Below are 23801 nucleotides of genomic sequence, written 5' to 3' on the forward strand. Positions count from 1 at the left end.
CTTCTCCCCAGTCTTCCTCCAGACTCTGGCACCTTGATTTCTGAATGACATGCAGAATTTGCTTTCATCCGAAAAAAGTACTTTGGACCACTGAGCAACAGTCCAGTGCTGCTTCTCTGTAGCCCAGGTCAGGCGTTTCTGCCCCTGTTTCTGGTTCAAAAGTGGCTTGACCTGGGGAATGCGGCACCTGTAGCCCATTTCCTGCACACGCCTGTGCACGGTGGCTCTGGATGTTTCTACTCCAGACTCAGTCCACTGCTTCCGCAGGTCCCCCAAGGTCTGGAATTGGCCCTTCTCCACAATCTTCCTCAGGGTCCGGTCACCTCTTCTCGTTGTGCAGCGTTTTCTGCCACACTTTTTCCTTCCCACAGACTTCCCACTGAGGTGCCTTGATACAGCACTCTGGGAACAGCCTATTCGTTCAGAAATTTCTTTCTGTGTCTTACCCTCTTGCTTGAGGGTGTCAATAGTGGCCTTCTGGACAGCAGTCAGGTCGGCAGTCTTACCCATGATTGGGGTTTTGAGTGATGAACCAGGCTGGGAGTTTTAAAGGCCTCAGGAATCTTTTGCAGGTGTTTAGAGTTAACTCGTTGATTCAGATGATTAGGTTCATAGCTCGTTTAGAGACCCTTTTAATGATATGCTAATTTTGTGAGATAGGAATTTTGGGTTTTCATGAGCTGTATGCCAAAATCATCCGTATTAAGACAATAAAAGACCTGAAATATTTCAGTTAGTGTGCAATGAATCTAAAATATATGAATGTTAAATTTTCATCATGACATTATGGAAAATAATTAACTTTATCACAATATGCTAATATTTTGAGAAGGACCTGTATGGTTGTTTTGATGCCAAGAGGATAGCATCATTTTAAATAAATGAATGACAGAGAATTTGTTGAATATGATCATTTCAGGACTGGCCATGAATCAGTATGCTTTATGCATTTTATTATCCTAAAGGTTTATCTGGTTAACTGATGATGACACAATAATCTAAGGTTCTCCATTTCTGGTCCTCAAGAGCAACTCTGCTGCAACCGTTAGATGTATCCCTGTTCCAACACACCACAAATAGCACGATGAGATGCCGAAGACGCTAATCAGCCATGTCATTCATGTGTGTTGGAGTGGGACACTGGTTTACACATTGTTCAGGATGACTCCTTCTCCTGGCAGAAAACATTTTTCTCTTCAGTTAGACGCTGCTCATTTAGAACATACTTATGATTATGTCCATAATTCATTAAAATGCCAAAAAAGGACACTAATATGTTAAAATGATTCCAACAAATTTCCCATATAAAAGCTGAGCTTTCCAGAGCTCTCAGCCCTTTGCTATCATTTTAAAACATAAAATACTGAGGTTTACTGTGATTTTATAGCAGATATTTTTGAGTAGGTAGGCTTTGAATATGGAACCAGGAGAAAAACACAAACTGGAAGGAAGGAAGGACGTGGAGGAAGAAGAACTGAGAGAAGGAATGACAAGGATAGAAGAAAGGCAAGTTATGAAGAAGGGCTTGAGGAAGGAATGAAGAAAGAACAAGAGGAAGGAAGTACCTGAAGAAAAAAAAGTACAGTAGAGGAAAGGAGGACATAAGGAAGAAAAGAATAAAGGAAGGACACATGAGGGAAGGAAGAAGGAGAGGAGGGAGGGAGAAAAGGAAGGACACAAAGCAAAAAAGGACATGAGAAGGAGGGAGAGAGACAGGGAGGCAGAACACAAGAAAAGTAGGGAAGAAGGAAGGAAATAAAGGAGGCTGAAAGAACACAAGAAAGTATACAAGGAAGGAAGGATACAAAGAAGGAAAGATAAAATGAAAGGCACAACATTTAAACAATAGTAAAGGGAACAAAGTTTGGAAACAGCAGAATGTTTCCATACTCTTATTCTCTTTTTCTATACTTATCCAGACCTGTAAAATACTAAACTCAACTCCCTTTCTTTCCATACTTCATAGGAATCCCAGGTTAAGTGCAGAGGTAAGAAAAGGACTGTTTACAGGTACAAAATGAAAGTAGTAAGGGAGTAGGAAACGGGGGTACAAATTGGTGAAGTTGTGAATTGACTCAGAGCCCCTCCAATTATGCAAAAACGTCTTTCCTAACACTCTTCACCACTTGTAGCTGGGTAATGTGTTGTCGAAATATTGCACGTTTATAATTTTTGGTCATTTCATACCCGACCATGTTTTCTTTTCTATGTGCCAGGGGGATGCTTTGAAGACCAGCGATTGAAAGTCATTTTGCTTTATTTGCTTAATGACTACTTGACGGAAATAAATTTTTGTCACTCCAACAAATATTATCTACCACCAGGAGGTTACTCAGAATCTTTTGACTTGATCAGAGGTTAAAATCCCATATATTGTATAAGAGTTAACTGGTCCAAATGGAGATCAGTAGGAGAAAAAATCTAAACAGGTTTTAATACAAAGGTATCAGAACATAATGGACAATAATTGGTCGGATATAAGGGTATGAATTGGCGAAGGGGTGAACTGACCCAGAGCCATAAGAAAACCAAAAATAAATGGACCCAATATCAGCTGAATGGGAAAAAAAGAGGTTGAGAAAATAAAATGTTTTCTTGAAACAAGTTTTTTGTTGAGCAATGTGAAAATGAAATTGACACTTTTCAACACACAGTTACCAATTAAACAACTGTAAGACAAATTCATAGGACACTTTTTTTAAGCAGTACTGACACATCGATAAATGTGATGGTAAAGCCAGCGGGACCAGAGATGTATGGAAGCAAATTGTTACCATATTTCAAATAAAAAAGCATTTCCAGAAATGCTTTTTCATTTTAAGAATGTGGCTGCATTGTTAGACTCATAAATGAAATTAGTAATCAATAATCGTATTTGCATTTTAATTTTCTTCTTCAAGACTGCTCATTCTTTCACTTAATTAAAATGAAAAAGAAAAAGACATTTGAGATTTATTTTTCAAAATGTACCCCAGCAAATAGATACCAAAATTCAACGTGAAATGTAAAATTTGAAAATGAAAAAGCATTTCCAGAAATGCTGTTTCATTTTAAGAATGTGGCTGCATTATTTGACCCATAAATAAAATTAGTAATCAATCATCCTATTTGCATTTGCATTTTCTTCTTCACGACTGCACATTTTATGCCATAATCAAAAAGAAAACAAAGCAGAAATAGCTTTTTCGTTTTAATGGTCTGCCCGCAAAGTACTGCCCAGAACTCGAAAAAGCATTCCGAGCGGCGGGCGCAGCAGAGTGACGTCAGCAGCCGCTCTTCCTCAGCTCTCTGCTGACCGAGCTACCCATCCTGTTCAGTAGGGGGCGCTGTGCACGTCTAAATAGCACTATGTGTATGTGTGACGTGTTGAAAGGATGACGAAGATTTATTGCACAAACAGCCGGTTTATTATAGAGCATGAGCGGCTATTCTGAATTGTCACTCACAGATAAATATAAATAAATGCTTAAAAACACGCTGGATGTCCCAGGCCATAAGGATGCCACAGCCTGCCACCAAAACTACCAATTCTGCCTACCACTGCCACAAATTGAGCTCGGTCCTGCTGCAATTCAATCAATTTCTCGGCACGTTTGCAATGTAATGCAATGCAGACGTGCACAGCGACTCCCACCGAACAAGATGGGTAGCTCGGTCAGCAGGGAGCTGAGGAAGAGCGGCCGCTGACGTCACTCTGCTGCGCCCGCCGCTCGGAAAGCTTTTTCGTTTTTGAGTTCTGGGCAGTACTTTGCGGGCAGAGCACGAAAATGAAAAAGCAATGTCTGCTTTGTTTTCTTTTTGATTATGGCATAAAATGTGCAGTCGTGAAGAAGAAAATGCGAATGCAAATAGGATGATTGATTACTAATTTTATTTATGGGTCAAATAATGCAGCCACATTCTTAAAATGAAAAAGCATTTCTGAAAATGCTTTTTTATTTGAAATATGGTAACGATTTGCTTCCATAGAGATGAAGAAGATGACAAATCTTCCCTCCCCCTTTCTGAACCCAGGCCTAATTTCCCGCACTGTGACGCAGGATATCTGGTCCACTTCTTCTGGGAAGGACAGCTAAATAGAGGGCTTCACATGTGACAGGCACTTTCTTGTGGCATCTACGTTTGACGTGCTCAGAACAAGCTGGAGTTCACAAGTTCAACATTTGTCGCATCATTAGCAGAATCATATGGGATGACTCTGCTGAAGAACAGCAATGCTTTGTGAGTCAGAAAAACAGCTTTGAAGTGATTTAGTCATTACTGATGTCAGACAGGATGGAGGGTTGATATTACACACTGCTAACAACAGATAGCTCACTGAGTGTAATAGACAGAGACAGCTTTACAGGAAAACAGCATGTTTCTGAAGTCACAAACACCTGCCCTGAGTTTGACTTTAATCCAGAGGAATCACTCTGCCACACATCTAAAACGACATGACAATAGGGTTACGAATTTAGGCTTTGATGAGTTTAATTCATTGGTTATAAAACTACCTGGTTTGTTTGTTTATTTAAAGAAAAAGAAGATAAAGAAATGGAAATGAATCTTGCAGCAGGAATTTTAACCCGATTTCTATGTTCTGACCCTGAGGGACAGATTGTCTGATTGTTTGTAAAAGTGAACCTTATCACAAGATATTTCCTCAAAGCAAGCTGCTTTTGCAAACAGAAAGACGGATGACGGAGGACAGGAGCATCCAAATTATAGAAGAAAAAGCATGGAGGACTAAAAAAACAGAATGAGGAAAGGATCAACTGAAGAACATAAAGAAGGAAGGTGATAACAATGAAAGGAAGCAATGACCGAAGGATGGAAGGCAATAACAACCAAATTATAGATGGAAAGAAAGAAGGAACAAGCAATGAATGAATAAAAAACCAAAGGAAAGAAGGAAGAACTGGAGGCAGGAAAGAACCAAATAATAAATTGAAGGCAGGAAAAAACTGAAGGGACAATGATTGAACAGAGGAAGAAAAAGAAAGGAACAGAAAACTGGCAAGAATAAATAAAAAGAAGGATTTATGGATCCATGGATAAAAATAACTTTTAGACAATGGGAACAGTCTAGAAGCAAAAAGATGTTTCCTTTTCTTTACTTATCCAAACCTGGAAAATCATTTAATCAGATTCCAGACTTTTCTAGGCCTGGTAGGACCCTGAGATAAGAAGAGTAGTCAAATATCAAGCCACAATTATTCCAGGGCTACAAAAAGTATGTGCTTTCCCTGCAACTCGCAAAGACATTCATCCAAATATTAGCGTGGGTGTAAAGAGGGTTGATTTAGGAGCCTGTATGTACGTTCAAGTAAATTCTTAATGAACTCGAACCTGGACAGCAGATTCTTGCTTTATTGCATAATGATTCCACCCTGAAAACAGTTCAAAGACATCTTTAAGATAAATAAAATATTCATAACCATGCCAGTAATGACCATAGAAACCTCTAAAAGGCAATGCACATGGGTCATTACTAAGGTATTGATGAAGGAATAGTTTAAGAACTAGTCTACTAGTATGAAGTTGCTGTTATGTGAAGGAGCATTGTGTGTATAATATGAAGATGTCTAGATTGCATTGGTGATCTGGTTTTTGTTAGCCATGGGAAGCAGGATGATTATAAGCAGGCCAGGAAGGGGAGAAAACTGATTTCTTTATTATGGGAAGCACAAAAGTAGTGTGACAGGAATGAAAAAGAGAACAGAGCATGACAGAGAACGTTATATGGAGAAGAACTATCTGAAATTACAAAACAAGCCCTAGGATGTTAAAGAGAGACATGTGCCCGAATCAGAAGGGGAATGAATGTTCCGAAAGGTGAAAATGAGAAAAAGCAAGAATTTGAGGAAAAGAAAGGGGGAGACAAAGGGGAAAAGCATACTGCTGGGTTGCAGAGGCTGGCTCAGCAGAGTACTCCTGCCTCGCAGCTTCACAGTCGGGATACTTGAAGGTCTCTCTCTCCATCAACAATCAGGCCTCAGCCTCTCTTTCATTCCAAACTTTCCCCTCAAAGGGGAAGCGGGGCACACGTGCACACAAGCACTGACAAACACTGCTGAGAGGGATTCATGCAGGTATAGGCACGCATTAATATTAACAGCACAAGTTCTAAAAATGCGAGTTGGGCGATCGGGCAGTGGTTATTGTGCTGCACGAACACAAAGCGTACACACACACAGACGGAGCAAGGCCTGAGTCATTCTTTCCTGGGTGGTCCTCCTGCACAGATAAGGCAAGCATGTTTCCCCAGGGTGAAGCAAAAGCAACAGAGGGCAGGGAAGAAAAAGGCAAAGAAGAAAGAAGGGAGGGAACGGTGGGAGGAGGAAAAAAGGCCAGGGACCTCTTTAAACTTGGTGTTCTGTTAGGAGCCAAGCTGCTCTTCATGTGCGGCGGGGCCCTTCTATTTGCAGCGTGCTGTCAGAAGTTTCTTCCAAAGTCTGGATTAAAGAGATCCTCTAATGACACTAAGGCTGGACGATTTCAGACGGCAGCAAAAACCTCACATTGCACTGCCTCCAGCCAAGGACACACACAGAAACAGTAAGAGAAAAGCAAAGGATGAGACAGATACACACAGACATACTTACACAAAGATGTAGTGCCCACACAGACACCAGCTTCATCAGCACAAGGCTTTGTGAGCACATATGGCTACTGATCTAATGGTAAATAATAAAAGAGGTGCTAACCTCAAGGAGAGATGGATGGTCAGAGAGATGAGCACAGCCTCTCTTTTATCTGCACTTTTATCAAAGGATTATGGGGAAAGGTAAAGAAGAAAGAAGCTGGAGGAGGAGGAGGAGGAGGAGGAGGAGGAGAGGTCTCCCTCCTGAGGTGTTTGAGAAGAGAAACTTTTGCTTTGCTGTCTTGTCTGCCTGCGTGTAGCAATAAAAACATGTGGTTTAGCAAGTCGACCAGGACAGCCCCTCTGAAATGCAACTCTGATACTGGTGTGAACTGACTTGCTCCGCAGCTCTTTGAAGCTTTCCAGCTCACAAGTCAAACAGGAAGGTATGCGGCGACGGCCCTGGAACCTTCCCGAACCACAAACCCGAGCACACGTCGGCGTCTTCGGGAGCGCTGATGAAAGTAGTGAGACAATTGCGGCGCTAATGAAGACATGCTGCAAATGAGTTATGCCCACAGGGGGAACACGCTGTTCTCTAACTTTCAGCTGCCTGGAGCGATGGTAGAAAGAGAATAGGAAACAACTCCAAAATATGTGCCATATGTCTGTTGTGTTTTTCTGCTGACTTGTGTTTCGGCACTTATAAATATATTCTATTTATCAAATGGTATATTGCTAAATAATTGTTAAGTTCAGCTCAAGTTATAAACATAACTGCATGTTGAAAAACTCTGGGTTCATGAGTAATTCCTGTTTGTTGTCTGTCAGTAGATGAGGGTCTCTATAAGTTGTTCCACATCCCACGTTCCCTGGTAGCATCCTGCAATGTAATCCCTCCCTTATTTCCTCCTCCTCTGATATAAGGATCAAACACTGCCCACAGCTGGAAACGTAATCAATCAGCTGACACAATGAATGCATGTTGAGCTGCACGCACATGCAAAACATTCGCAGTGTTTCATCTTTGCATAAAGAGAAAGACGGACAGAGATTAGTGTTATTGATTAAATATATATTGACTGATTGAATGGAACTGACCAAAGCAATCTCTGTGCAAGTCAGAAAGGCCTTCAAGTCCTCTATCCTTTAATATCCAGGTTGATAAATCAGCATTTTTAATAGATGATACACCAGGGCCTCTCATTCTGTGTTTACCTGTACTACCCGCTCGGAGCTTATGTGTTTAGCTCCGTTTCTTTCCTAGATGAAACCACTAAAAGAGCTAATGCTGCCATTAACTCATTCCTTTTTCTGTAAAACAGAAAAATACTGGTGGACCAGGGCTTCTGGGTCTTTGTGTGTATGTTCTGTCTCCTCAGACCCCCAGTTGGTTGCAGCAGGTGCCCGCTCACTCTGAGCCGGGTTTTGCTAGATGTTTCTTTCAGTTAAAAAGGAGTTTTTAATTTCCACTGTCGCCACATCCATGTCGTCTCAAGTGCCTTAACTTTGCATTGCTGCAAAGACACTTGATGCAATCGGCTGACATTTCATAGATTGAAAAACGCTTTATCAATTGGCACAATAAACTGAACTTAACTGCATTATATAATAGCTGGGATCAAACTAGAATTAATGCTTTTTTAAATCCATTGAACAGAATTAAAAAAAATTTCTTTTGATTCATCAATTTTACAATGGACGGTCGTAGTGAACTATAAAAATACAATACATTACCAGACAGATTGTGAAGTTAAAAGCAGTATATTAGCTTGAGTCTAAACGTTGTAAATTAACTTTAACATTAACAGAGCTCTTTACGAAATAGAGATGCACTGATCAGAAATCTTGTGGCAGAGTTCTGAGTAGCTGATACTGATTTTAGCCCAATGCGATTTCACTTTATGAATATAAATAACAAAAACATTTTCTTTCAACTTTCTGGAAAAACTGATAATTGCCAGGTTACAGAGCTGTCTGTCTCTGCTTTACTGAACATCTACATATATAGTAACATCCTCCAGCTTATTTGACCAAGGTATGCTTAAATAAATGACAAATTTAAATACTTGAACAATGTCTAATTTACAAGACACATAATTGCTCACAATTATTTTTAATTATTTCGAATGTAATGTAACCTGCAGTATATAATAAGATTTTTCATTTTTATTGTGAGAGAAAACAACTTTGATTTACTTTTAAGTTATATTGTTAAATCATTCCTCCATGTTTTGAAACTAAAGACATCCTCTCTGTCTGATATGATTATTAATCATATGTATTAGGAGCAGAGGAGTTGTCACACTGTGTGTGAGAGCGACATACGTTACACAGCTCTGCAGTTCAACAGGATTTCAAACAAGACAAAAGGGATTACAGAACTGGCGTTAACACAATTAGCTCGATTAGTTATCATAACCCAAGCAGTCTGTGTGCCCCCCACCATTAGAGTTAGTCGAGCCTTGCATTAATATATTTCCAAGACTGCCAACATAAATAATAGCATGTGTTATATAAGATAGAAATAGATTCTAAAATAGAGCAACTGCTGTTTTACGTTCGCCGTCCTGTTATCTTCTGTATAGCCCAGCTCACTGTTGTAGCAGCCAAAATGCCTCCATAGAAATCCTATTCTAGACGTTTTTCACACTTTAACTGTTCCCTCTGATTTCACCCCCCTCATTCTGAAAATGGGTAACTTTGAGTCCTCTTTGTAAAAATGTTTCCACTAAAGAGGGTTGTTGTCAGGGCAGAAAGGTAACAATTATTTATGATGTGTTCTCTAATTGGTAAAAGGTTAAACTTTTAGTTTTTTAACAAGCTGATCATCGATCCGGCAGGGTCAAGCTTAAATTTGCATGCTTTCGGTGACCTTTTCAGTGAATCTCAGTTTTGTTTTTTTATAAACATTTCAATACATGGCATTGATGTATCTTCATAACACAACAAATGCTCACTTTTACACTTTTCACTTTCTCAACTTTGGCACATACAACATCATGACCAGTTTATCTAAAGCAAGCTGGATCATAAATTTATCTGAACACAAAACATGCCCTCTTTCTGTCCATTCCAGAGGAGGTCATGCCAAAACGGCTCTGTAAAGTTCCTGTACATATTCATGTTACAGTTCTGGGTGAAATGGTGAGCTGTGTTGAGAGACAAGGGCTTTGCAAAGTACCATGGGCCATGTGGTTTTAATGATCACAGTGAGATAACAGTGTTTCTTATGCAATACTGCCTGGAAATTAAGAGCTGCCAAGACATTTTCTAAATGCAGTCGAGATGTTCAGTGAAAATGCAGTCATGGTTAAAAGAAGGGGTTTCCGTAACAGTGATGGGAAAAATAAATACATCCTTCCTACTTTTGCAGGATTTCAGAGTGAGAGTAGCCTCCAAATTATGCTAATCAATGCACTTTATTAACTGATCATCATCAGTGTGGCCAACTCTATATATGCAGGTATTTTCACAACATACAGGTGCAAGCTGAAACAGCACCAAGGTGGAGAGGGATCAGAAATGACCTTCAGACGCAGTTGTGGTTGCCCATCTGCCTGGCCAGGGTTTAAGTCATTTTCCAGATTATTGGAAGCCTCAGGTGGAAAACATTCAAGACAGCTACCAATATCTGCTCAGGAGTAGATGTTGCTGCAAATTCACTCAAGGCCAAACTGTGCAATGCTCAGAGAAACTGCTCTATCTTAGACACTACAAGCCTCAATTAGCATGTTAAATGTTGAAGGTCGTGACAGTACAGTGTAAAAATAGGCTGAACGATTAGGACTTGTTTGAAGGGTGGCCAGATGAAAGCCTCTTCTGTTTAACAAGAATGCGGCAGCATGAGGTAGGTTAGATAAGTTGCAGCAGAATGAACCACAAGACGTCTGGAACGATGCTCTTTGGACAAATGAGACCAAAGCAGAGATGTTTGGCCATAATGCAATCTGCCATGTTTGGAGACAACAGAACACAACATATCGGCACAAACATCCCGTACCAAATGTCGAACACGGTGGTGGAGGGCTGATAATTTGGGACCTGGGCACTTGGCAGTCATTGATTCAAGCATGAACTCTTCTGTATACGAAAGTTTTCTTGAGTAAGATTTAAGGTTGACAGCTAAAGCTTGGCCCAAACAACCTCACCAACAGAAAAATGATCCATAGCACAGCAGAAAATACAAAAGAACCAACTTCTTCTAATGGCCCAGTCAAAGTTCAGACCACACTATGATTGGAATGCTGTGATGGGAACTTAAGAAAGCTTTGCAGAAACAAAACCTCCATGAACTGAAGCAACATTGTAAGGAAGGGTGGGACAGAATTCTTCTATGACAACATGAAATATATACGTATAAAAGTACTGTATCTGCCTGCATACAGCTGCACACCATTATCATTTTGCACATGTAAATATACTCTCTGATTGTAATATATCTGATCACTATTACATAATGTAAATAGTCTGTATATTTTGAAGAAGTTTATATTCTATATTTTATTTTAATCTACTTTCCCCTGTTGCGGTGTAATTTGATGTTATTGTTGTCTATTGATATATATTTCTTTTATCCTAACATCAAGTGGGGATGGCAAAGTAAGAATTTCATTGCACAGGGAAACATGTTTCTTTACTGTGCATATGACAATAAAGATTGAATTGAATTGAATGAAAAAGACCTGACAAAATCTTAGGGTGTACTCTGTTATTCCCATGACTATGTTGTACGTCATGGAAACTTCTATCCTTTACTTTTACTTTAATTTGTTAAATACAGATTTGAAAACAATGCTAAGTTAGATTTACATGAGATAATTTTTTGTGGCAGTTTAAAAGCCTCTGGATTAGGGGATTTTATTCGTAAAGTCATGATCATAACCTGTTTTATCAATAAATCCAACACTTAGCTAAAAGTCAACAGAACTCACAAGATCACAGGCTGAGAGGGATTACTAGCTATACCAGTAGAAAAAAATGCAATAAAAAAAAGCTCAAAATAAATTGCTGAATGCTAATATAAGAAAAATAACATAATTTATTGAACCACAACTTGTTATATAACTGTCTATGACATATACTACACAAAGAAATACAGGAAATTACAAAGATGTGAAAAATACAACTTCAGATGGCCTTAAATGCTCAAAATGAGTTGCATTACAACCATCTATTAAACGTCTTAAAAACACTAAGTACAATTTTTCAATCATATTTTGCAAGGTCATGACAACATTTTGTAGACAAAATATGTCAAAAGCTGGGTAAACATATGCAAGAGCACTACCCTCTGCTGCAACGTCTGCTACAGTCCTCATCACCTGAAGGACATTTTCCATGACGTACAGACACACAAACACCCAGAGCTTCACTTAATGTGGTAAAAATCACAACACACCACTAAACATAAATTCACTGTCAGCTTTGCGTTCATTCACAAAAACAAAAGAAGAACAAAGTCACAGAAACCCAGATGGCTGAGAAACTTCGGAAAACAAATGCTCGGCTCAAGGTTAGTGCAACTATCTCTGTTGTTTGGAAGGACGTGGATGCACACTGGAACGTGGGGGGACCAATGCACGCTCGCATAGACAAAATGTTTGAAGCAGCTCTTTGTCTCTGCAGCAAAGAGGATCTAGCACACCTGTTCTTGATCCAGTACAGCTATTCTTTCCCACGGGCAAAGTCATCCTTTCAACCCCCTCAGAAACTAATGCATATATAACTACACAACTACAGACAAACTGCAGCTGCTATAACCAGCCGCTGTAAAAGTATGCCATGTTTGTGTGGTCCGGTGTGTGTGCACAGGACCCCTTTTTAATATTACCCCTTCACAAAAGCCCAGCAACTATTTCACAAAGACTACATCAACTGTGAATTTGACAAAGACTGCACTATGTAGTGCACAAGCAACAGCACACCTCATATATTCCCTCTCATCCTCAAACATAAAGAGACAATGGTCACTGTTGCATTATGTAACGTGTCTACTGTCATTTCACCCGAAGGACCAGGACCTTCTCTTTGACTCGCTGCAGAAGTTGCTGCTGGATGTGCCTGGATCAAAGGTGTGTGTTCCTATCTGGGTGTGTGACGCACAGTGTGCGAAGGTGCATGTTCAAGAATGCAACACTGCCCAGAAAGGGGCACTAACTCAAAGGCACGTTGTGTGAGAGACATAGACAGGTAAAGACTTGAGGACCTGAGTAAGGAGAAAACTGGAGAGGCTGCATATAGGCCCACAAACACTAGGCTATAGGTGGGAGCGTGCGCATATGTTGGCGTGCGTGCATGGAAAAGATTCGGCAGGTACTGAGACAGGAAGCACTGCTGTGGGGAGCAGGAACAGCAGTGCTGATCAAAGCCCAGGCGGGTGACACTATGGGCGGAGTGCCATTGTTTATTCACCAGCCACCTCTACCTTTTGGCAGGGCGAGGTGAGCATGTGTGCTTGTGAATGTGAGTGCAGAAACAGAGTTTGAGACAGAAAGAGTTCGAAGATACGGAGTTGGAATGATGGGGTTTGCTAGAGAAAAGACACAAGGTGTTTGTGTGTGTACCCTTCTCTTGGCAGGCTAATGTGGGTTTCAGTTCATTCAGATTTTGCATATGCACACTTGTACTCTGTAGGCATCCATAGTTAGAAAAACTGTCTTTGAAAATAATCATTAAAACTTGAAACATGCTGTTTAAAAACCTGCATATAAACTTTATCTTTATCAAATGAATAGAAAAACTCATGAAAAAGAAATGGGAGAGATGACTTCAAGAAACAATTAAAACTATAATCCAAACACATGATGGATCCTGTGGAGAATCCAGGCAACATTCCAGAGATTGCAAAGCATAATATTTAAATAAGTACAATTCAAGGTATATTTTGAAACCTGTTCCAGACACCAGGGTAGTTTTCTTTCACAGATATTTCACCTCTCCTTTGTTTCTACTGCATCTACCTGGGCCAAATCACATTATAAGGGCAGAAATTTACCCTAGATAACTACCCTAATAGGAGGATGGTACTTTGGTTTTACTAAAGGGAGGGTGCTTAGCATTTTGGATTGATTTTTATCACCATGGTAATAATCAGCCGTTTCAACTTGTCTACAGTTTGTATTTTCTGCTAACATTTACTGTAATAGAATTTAAGAGCAACTTTTGCTCTCAGTCGTTTCAGAAGACAAGGGGGGTGCATCCTTCCGCCCAACAAATTACAATTTCAGGGTTTCAAACTGTTAAATGTTTTACAGAGATTGTGTCCTGAGGCACAAATAAAAACAATCATACAACAGGTTTTAGGCTCGAAAGGAACGCTAATTCTGCATGTGTGTGCAATACTCTTTTTTCCGTGGCACGAGGCTCTGACTTAGTTTGTTAAACATTTATTAATGATATACGTTTCCTCAAAGATCGAAAGGATTTTCATTTTATCTCAACTTTACTTGAAGGGTGATTGTAAACAGAAGATTGATCATAACGCGCCGTCCGCGCTTATGCATTTTAACTCTTTTATTAACGGTATTTTAAAGGTGTGTGTTTGATTCTGGTGCTAAGCTATAAGCTTCTTTTGTTAGCTTTAACTGCTAACAGCTAAGAACACGTGCTTGCTACTAAAGAATATTTACCCAGAAAGGTTGTTAGTTTTCAATCCAGTAAAGAATATTTTCCTAAACATTATTTTGCTAGAATTGATAACTAAGTAACACAATTAAGCCCCATTTCTCCAGAAAGATTTGGCTCTTTTCCAAAATATTTCCTTAAATATTTTACCATTTCCTTAATAATATTTCTTAAAATATTATTTTAATAATTAAAGGTAGCTAATGAGACCCCATTGAGAATTAGTCATCCAGAGAGTTGGTATTATTCAGCAGACCATTCTTTAAAACATTATTTTATTAAAATAATATTTTATCTCATCTTGCATTGTGAATGGTTGTCTAAATGTTTGCTTATTATTGCCTAAGTGGGTTCCAAGACTAACTTAACTTCACTTCCAGATTCTTCAAGATTATCCTTGGTTCTCAAACATAAATAACATTGCATGGTAATGTTGCATCACTCTTTTTGTCATGGTTTTCAACCATCTTTGATCAGCTTGTTTATATTAGTCTTCCTTATTCTTTAATTCTGCTTGGTAGTTTAGTTGGATTGTTTTAGCATAGTAAAGAGTTTGTTGATTGAAATATGTTTGACTTTGAGTTGACTTATTTTTGTTAATAAATTCTTGTATTTTAAGAAATTGTGTGAATTCATTCCATGTGTGTGCAGAGTTTTGCTGTTCAATAATGTCACAGCTTGGCTCACCCTTTTGATTTTGTCCTAATACCACTGCCTTACTGGGCTGGTATTCACAGGACAACCCTTAACAGACCGAAATATTATTTGATAAAATATTAAAATATTAATATTAAATAATATTTTCAGATTAATAGTCACAACAGAGGGGATGAAAAAACTGTACAGTTCTGTATGGCTATGGAAATGTACACAACAAACAACCCAAAAGAGATAAAGAGTACTGGGCAAATAAGTTTCAAGGGATAATTTTTCAGGGAAGCAAAAAAAGAGCCCTTGAGTAAAATAAATAGTGTGATTATAGCTAAAGGTGTATTTACACCAGCTAAGTCCTTTATTCTACTTGTTTGGTCCGGACCAAAAGCAGACTTTCTTTTTTTTGTTTGGTGCGGTTTATTTTCACAATGTACTTTTTGCAAGTGAACTATTACTTGTAAACAAAGTCACGCAGGTGACGATCATTGCTCCTATTAAACAGAAACGACGGGGACGTTATCGTACTCGTCGTCTTCCGCTTTATCCAGGACCAGGTCACGGGGGCAGCAGACTCAGCAGAGACGCCCAGACGTCCCTCTCCCCAGATACCTCCTCCAGCTGCTTCGGGGGGGAGCCCAAGGCGTTCCCAGGCCAGCTGAGAGACATAGACCCCCCAGCGTGTCCTGGGGCGTGCCCTGGGCCTCTTCCCGGTGGGACGTGCCTGGAACACTCCCCGAAGAAGGCGTCCAGAAGGCATCCGGTATAGATGCCCGAGCCACCTCAACTGGCTCCTCTCGATGTGGAGGAGCAGCGGCTCTACTCCGAGCCCCTCCCGGATGACCAAGCTCCTCACCCTATCTCTAAAGGAGTGTCCGGCCATCCTACGGAGGAAGCTCATTTCAGCCGCTTGTATCCAGGATCTCGTTCTTTCGGTCATGACCCAAAGCTCATGGCCATAGGTGAAGGTAGGAACGTAGACCCACCGGTAAATCGAGAGCTTCGCTTTTCGGCTCAGCTCTCTCTTCCCCACAACAGACCGGCACAGCGCCCCCATTACTGCGGCAGCCGCACCGATCCGTCTGTCGATCTCTGTCATTCTTCCCCCACTTGTGAACAAGTTCCTGCCTCCACTGAGGCAGGAACTCCCCACCAACCTGAAGAGGACAAGCCACCCTTTTCCGGTTAAGAACCATGACCTCGGACTTGGAGGAGCTGATCCTCATCCCAGCCGCTTCACACTCAGCTGCGAACCGCCCCAGCGCATGCTGTAGGTCTTGGCTAGAGGGCACCAGCAGCACCACGTCATCTGCAAAAAGAAGAGACAAAATCCACTGGTCCCCAAACCAAACCCCCTCCGGCCCTTGGCTGCGCCTAGAAATCCTGTCCATAAAAGTTATGAACAGGACCAATGACAAAGGGCAGCCCTGCCGGAGTCCAACATGCACCGGGAACAGGTCCGACTTAGTGCCGGCAATGCGAACCAAACTCCTGCTCCACTTGTAAAGAGACCGGATGGCCCCTAGTAAAGAGCACCCAATTCCATACTCCTAGTGCACCCCCCACAGTGGATCATGAGGGACACAGTCAAATGCTTTCTCCAGGTCCACAAAACACATGTGGACCAGTTGGGCAAACTCCATGAACCCTTGAGTACCCTGTAGAGGGTATAGAGCTGGTCCAGTGTTCCACGGCCGGGACGAAAACCACTCTGCTCCTCCTGAAGCTGAGGTTCGACTATCGGCCGGACTCTCTTCTCCAATACTGTGGCGTAGGCCTTACCAGGGAGGCTGAGGAGTGTGATCCCCTTGTAGTTGGAACACACCCTCCGTTCACCCTTCTTATGAAGGGGGACCAACACCCCAGTCTACCAGTCCAGAGGCACTGTCCCCAACTGCCACGCAATGTTGAAGAGGCGTGTCAACCATGACAGCCCCACAACATCCAGAGACTTGAGGTACTCAGGGCGGAACTCATCCACCCCCGAAGCCTGCCACCGCGGAGCTTTTTAACCACCTCGGTGACTTCAGCCTGGGTGATGAAAGAGTCCAACCCCGAGTCCTCAGTCTCTGTTTCCACCGGGGAATGCGTGATGGCAGGATTGAGGAGATCCTCAAAGTACTCCTTCCAACGCCCGATAATGTCCCCAGTCGAGGTCAGCAGCTTCCCACCCCCACTGTAAACAAAGTGTTGGTGAAGCACTGCTTCCCCCTCCTGAGGCACTGGACGGTTTGCCAGAATTGCTTTGAGGCCAACCGGGAGTCCTTCTCCATAGCCTCACCGAACTCCACCCAGGCCCAAGTTTTTGCCTCTGCCACAGCCCGGGCCACATCACGCTTGGCCTCACAGTACCCATCAGCCGCCTCAGGAGTCCCACAAGCCAACCACAGTCGATAGGACTCGTTCTTCAGCTTGACAGCGTCCCTACTGCCGGAGTCCACCACCGGGTTCGGAGATTGCCGCCGCGACAGGCACCGCAGACCTTACGGCCGCAGCTACGGGCGGCAGCATCGACAATAGATGCGGAGAACATGGTCCACTCGGACTCTATGTCTCCAACATCCCTCGGAATCTGGTCAAAGCTCTCCCGGAGGTGAGAGTTGAATACATCCCTGGCCAAGGGCTCCGCCAGACGTTCCCAACAGACCCTCACTATGTGCTTGGGCCTGCCAAGTCTGTCTGGCTTTCTCCTCCTCCAGCGGATCCAACTCACCACCAGGTGGTGATCAGTGGACAACTCATCCCCTCTCTTCACTCGAGTGTCCAAAACATGCGGCCGAAGGTCTGACGATATGACAACAAAGTCGATCATCGACCTCCTGCCTAGGTTGTCCTGGTGCCAAGTGCACTGATGGACACCCTTATGTTTGAACATGGTGTTCATTATGGACAATCCGTGACTAGCACAGAAGTCCAATAACAAAACACCACTCGGATTCAGATCGGGGAGGCCATTCCTCCTGATCTCGCCTCTCCAGGTATCATTGTGGTTTCCCACGTGGACGTTGAAGTCCCCCAGCAGAATAATGGAGTCCCGGGAGGGGCACTATCCAGCACCCCCGACATGGATGCCAAGAAGGCCGGGTACTCCGCACTACCACTCGGCCCGTAGGCCGAAATGACAGTCAGAGACATGTCCCCAACCCGAAGGCACAGGGGTGCGACTCTCTCATCCACTGGGGTAAACCCCAACACGAGACGGCTGAGCTGGGGGGCAACAAGCAAACCCACACCAGCCCACCGCCTCTCGCCGTGGGCCACTCCAGAGAAGAAGAGAGTCCAACCCCTTTCGAGGAGATGGGTTCCAGAGCCAACGCTGTAAGTGGAGACAAGCCCGACTATTTCTAGTCGATATCTCTCTACCTCCCGCACAAGCTCAGGCTCCTTCCCCCCGAGCGAGATGACATTCCATGTCCCTAGAGCCAGCCTAAGCATCCAGGGATCGGGCCGCCGAGGTCTCCACCTTTGTCTGCCACCCAATCCTCTTTACACCGGTCCCTCACAGTTCCCCCTGCAGGTGGTGGGCTCACTGTGGGGTTCCCTCCTATTAAACAGAGTTGACGGGGGCGTTATTACAGCTGCAATAATATTGTGAGAGACAAGAGCAGCTCATTCAACAGATTTTGCGAAGTTCTGTTTTTAATTTTTGAACAGCTTCGGAGAATGCATGTGCCCTGTCCCACAACATGCCAGTAGAGTTGCTAAGCAACATACAGCTTATCAGGTATGATTTTAGTATGACGTACACCTTTGCTACGGTGGCTTGTTAAGTCCAAAGAGACGTATGTTTTCTGTAGTTGGTTCAGATCGGGGCCGGTTCGTATTTAGAACACAAGTGAACTGCACCAGAGTCAGTTTGGAAGCGGTCCAAGACCACCTCAAAAAGTGGGCGTGGTTCGGTTGTTTGGTCGAGACCAGGGTTCGCTTGAGTGTATTCACACCTGCACCAAAGGTCCGGACCAACGGGGAAAACGAACTCTGGTCCATTTAAAGCGGACTAAAGTGGCAGGTGTGAATACACCCTAAGAGTTTAATAAGCTTGGCAGAAAAATGTCTATTATTTTAGAAGCAGTACTAAGTGAAGAGGTATTTCTGGTAGATCATGGGAAACATTTGAAATATGAAGGGGATGTTTTCAAGTTTTGCTTTGTCACCTTAATACAGTGTTACCTTTTGGCTCAAGGTGATCATACTAACCAATATCTTCACTTTTCTCATAGAGTCGACTGACTGATAGAGTTCCCTCTCCTGTAACTAAATCATGTGGCCCATCTGACCATGATTGGGAAATATTGGTAATGTGCAAGGTGAAATACATAGTATGTAGGTTTTTTGCTCCTGCATACAATCCCAAAACATTACTAATTATTTATAGGACAATGGGTATTAGTATACAATCATAATACTTAAGAATGAAGAGATAAACCTAAAATCCTAATTGTATGTGAGGCAAGAAAACTGTTGCAAGAATTTTCACAAAACTGTGTTCCTCCACATTAACAACCAATATACAAAAAACTAAGGTAATGAGCGTACTTAACTGTACCACCAATGTTCTAAAAAGAGCTTTAATGATATAGAAAGGTCTGTGCAGCTAACACCCACATTTAAGAGGTCCAGGAGCAACAGAGCCACAGAGGGAGCTAAATTCAGGCTAGAAACGACAGAATGGGGCTGGTAGAGAGAGGAGGGGAAAAAAGGACATCTGATCCGATGCTGCATGCATTCAGGGCAACTGTTTGGGATTATCCCAATTCAAATGTGCGGCTAACTTTGATGTCATTTTCTTCCCCTCCTATTGTCTGTAGCCCCTCGCTCTCTTCATAATCCGAGCCCTTTGAAGTGAACAGCGTGGAAACAATGTCAGCAGGCGACACACTAACTCCGATGGCCCACTGACAGCTCTCCACCACTCCTTTCTTTCCCCACCTTTTGTCTCAACGTCTCCACTTCCTCTGTCCTTTCATTGCTCTCTCCCCCTGCTTCTATTCCCAAAAGCTGTTTTTGTCACCTCACTTCTTTACTCTTGCGCTTGATGCCGAAGCTTTATGTAACTTCCTTATTTTCTCTCTTCATTTCCTGTTAGGCCAATATCCCCCACCTCTCCCCCACCCCACAAATGTCTGGCCTTTACTAAACTATTCAAGCATTAATTGGAGTCTCATTAGCTATTGTTTAACACAGGAGGATTGTTATAATGAAGACAGATGATGAAAGCTCCCAACACAGATGCCAAGCCAAACGAAATAGCTCATGACAGAAAAGACAGGGTGTGTGTGTTATATCGGGGTAGACTACGGGCAATAAGTTTAGAATGATCTGAGATGAAGTACCATAAAAACCAAAAGTTTTATTGGTACTTGGAAAAAGACCACGCTTGGAAATTTATATTCAGAATCGAGAGCTTCAAGTACAAATATGTAAGCAGTTTACATACACTCATCATGGCCATGGATGTCATTAATTTTGGTCTTTTTTGGTCTTAATTGTGGATAATTCCTCCTCCACAAAATTATACATAAAGGCTCAAATAAGTTACACAGACTGTGTAGCCATCAAGAAGATCCTGGGATTTTTCCATCTCAATATTTGATCCATCTTCTTGTACATTTCAGTAGGATTGGTCAGGGTTTTGGGGGGTGTTCTCAAGCTCAAAGTTTTTATATGTGTTTGGGATTACTGTGTCAGAATATCTAATTGTGCTCAGGTTTCAACCATTTGACCCAAACTGGCTCCCTTAAATGAAGTAAAATTTGTTAGGATGTTCAGAAAACAACCTAAGAACCGCCAAGACTAACATGAGGACATAATACAATATTTTTATCACACTTTTCCAATGATTTCCAGTTTGGTAAAGTCTGTATCCGGCTGCGCAAATAAAGAACACTCTGCCTCCATTGTTGGTGCAAAACTCTGTAAATGCGTGAGAAGTATATCTGCAAATGTAAGAAGGGAGCAGAACTGACCTCGGTAGGCATTGTATCAAACATTTTGGGAACTGATTAATGACAACTGTAAGCATGTGGTGCAGCCAATGAATGGAGAGGGTGGAACACAGGAAATATTGTCAGAAGATGCAGATAAATATTTCCACGTTTGTTTCCTTTTTCCTCCTCATCCTTGTCTTTTTCTTCTTAACACTTTATTAGTGGGTGGAAAACAACAAATTGGTGGATTACCGCCATCCACTGTTATGTCTGGTAATCCCTTCACCTGGATGAAGGTATCAAGCATGGTGGGGGTGGTATCATGCTGAGAGTCTTGCAGCCGGTGGTACTGGTGCATTGCACAAAGTGGGTGTAATGTTTAAAACTGTGGCTTACAGACCAAACTGGGCATGTGCTGAGCGTTATGCAGTGGACAGCGGTGAACCAAGTATACCACAGCAGAATTTAATGGAATCGAGTCCAAAAGCTTTCAAAATAGCAACCTGATTATGATTATACATGATTATGATGCATCTGTGTTGAGCCCAAACTAACAACAGAACTACCCCTCCTTGTGCTTTGCTCGCTGCAGAGTAAAATCACTGCTGCACAACAAATAAAATGCTAATAGTTTGGTTTCTCAGTGCAAAACCAAAGATGCTGCTTTCAGTCTGAAAGGGTCTCAACTTCAAATTCTCCAACTTCACCTCAAATCAAAAGCTACACAGTGGAAATATGGATAAACATTGATGTTGGGGTTTCAGAAGGATAATGATACATACTGAACGGAATTTGTCATTTTACACTTTAACAGGCAGTTGCATATGGCTGCCTCTGAATCTTTTGCTTTTATACATATTTAGATTAAAACAAAACACATCCTTTTTTTAGGTGCATGATATAGTTGTTGCTCCCTGTTGTGGAGAAAAATGAAAGGTTGTGGAAAAAAAGCAAACATCGGACATGGAGAAAAGATCTGAGATTGGGCTCACAAACCTGCCATCTTTCTATGCAAGGCAGCTGCAGCCACAAACAGACTAAATTGTGTTTGGAAACATGTTCTGATCTCAGACACAACAACTCTTTATTTAGGGAGCTACACCCAATTAACTGCCAGTGCAACTGTCTTCCCGTCTGCTTCAGGCACAATAAAAGAACTCATGTCATCTGCACACATATGTAGGCTGCTTTGTTTATACATTTTAAAAAAGGGCTGAAGGGGAATTAGGTTGCATTTTAGAACATAAACAGTTACAAGCTAAGGAGTTAAACTATGAAACAGAATGAGAGTGATGACAAAGGCATGGGCTGCAGCAGACGCATATATAAGCTCACTGAGACACAGAGCATGCCAGCCACTTAAAGACACTATGAGTTTGCAACTAGCCATAAAAATGACAAAGCACATGCAAACAATAAGTGGGTTTTAACAAAAGAAGAGCGCCCCATGACTACTCTATTAAAGTCAAACCAGACAGAACTTTTTAAAGGATGACAACCCCCTACTTGACACAGATGTGGGTTAATGTCAAAAGCTTTATTAGAATATAAGAAGCCTTACCTAGAGGACTAATAGCATTAGATAAGCTCAGTTTTGGAGAAAGCGACTTATAAAACTATTTAAACATATATTGATGAAACCCTTCACAGAATGATGCAATATTATTTTACAAGGATATGGACATTTATGATGTTCTGATAAAGTGGTTCTGCCTAAAATGACAAATAGAAGTAACACCCAGCTTCAACTACTAATGGATCAGATTAGGGATGTCCTGATGCAATTCTAAGTATCAGCACCAGCATCCGTGTTTCCTGACTAAACCTAAACCATAATACCCGTTGTTGCACAAGCAGTGAGCCATGCAGCCAGTGTTTATATATTTTCATGTGCATGGCTTATTATTATATTAAATATTATATGCCTTTCATAATACTTAACCAATCTGGATTTTGTTTAACAATGTTTTTCACGTTTTACAATGAAATTCACAGTAAAACAAATGCTGCACTGGTAGCTGTAGCTGCTTGTCTATCCGTGTCACATGACCTTTGTATGGTAATGACCTGCACAGAAAGCTGCTGAAATCATGCTTATTAAATTTTATGGTGTTCGAAGCATTGACCTAAGCTAATGAAGCAGTAGAACAACTTTTTCTGCACGTGATTAAGTGGAATGTAATCAAAATGTCTTATCAATAAGTCATGTCCAAACAGAGAGCAAACAAGGTATCAGTTGTTCAGCACTTCAGCAACCCAAGGTTCCTCTACATTTTTTGTGAAAAATTCCATAGTTTTCCAGAGTACAATTTGCAGGTTATCAGTTCATTTAGCACATTAAAAAACATAAATACAATAATTCCATATGACTGTATGACAGACATTTGTACTCTAGACATGCTTTATATATAAAACCTGCGAAAACCACAGACTGACAAACAGACAAGAAGGAAGGACACGAGGTGGGAAGGAATGAAACCAGGAATTAAAGACAAAATGAGAAAGGATGCACACGAGGAAAGAAGGATACAATGAGAAGAAGGGAAGGGCAAAATGACATAAAGAAGAAAAGAAGAAAGGAAAGGCAAGGAAGAAAGTGAAAAAGAAACGACACTAGAAAGGAAAAGCAAAAGATGCATGGGTGGAAGGACATAAGGGAGTAAGCAAACAGCAAAGGAGAAAAGGAAAGAAGAAAGGATACTGGGAAGGATAACAGAAAGAAAGGACACTGGGGATAGAGAAAGGATGGAAAGACACAAGAATGAAGGACACAAGGTTGGCAAAAAAAGACTCAAAGAAGAAAGTGAAAAAGGAAGGATACATAGAAGGACACAAAAAATACTGGACACCGTGGAGGACAGAAGAAAGACAGAAAGGGTACAAGGGAATAAAAAGGAAGAACTTAAGAAAAGTGAGCAAGGAAAACAAAGACAGAGTGGAAGGAAGGAAGGAAGGGCACAAAGAAGAAATTAAAGGAAAAGAGAAAAAACAAGCAGGACAATGAGAAAAAAAGACAAGAAAGACAGGGCAGA

At 41.6% G+C, this 23801-nt stretch overlaps 1 protein-coding gene across 1 annotated transcript in view; it reads right to left on the bottom strand.

Annotated features, from left to right (window-relative positions):
* Positions 1 to 23801, bottom strand: part of LOC124864062 (centrosomal protein of 112 kDa-like) — a 176086-nt gene that overhangs the window by 17068 nt on the left and 135217 nt on the right. The gene's annotated exons all lie outside the window — the stretch shown is intronic.

Source organism: Girardinichthys multiradiatus, chromosome Y (genome assembly GCF_021462225.1).
Source record: "Girardinichthys multiradiatus isolate DD_20200921_A chromosome Y, DD_fGirMul_XY1, whole genome shotgun sequence".
NCBI lineage: Eukaryota > Metazoa > Chordata > Actinopteri > Cyprinodontiformes > Goodeidae > Girardinichthys > Girardinichthys multiradiatus.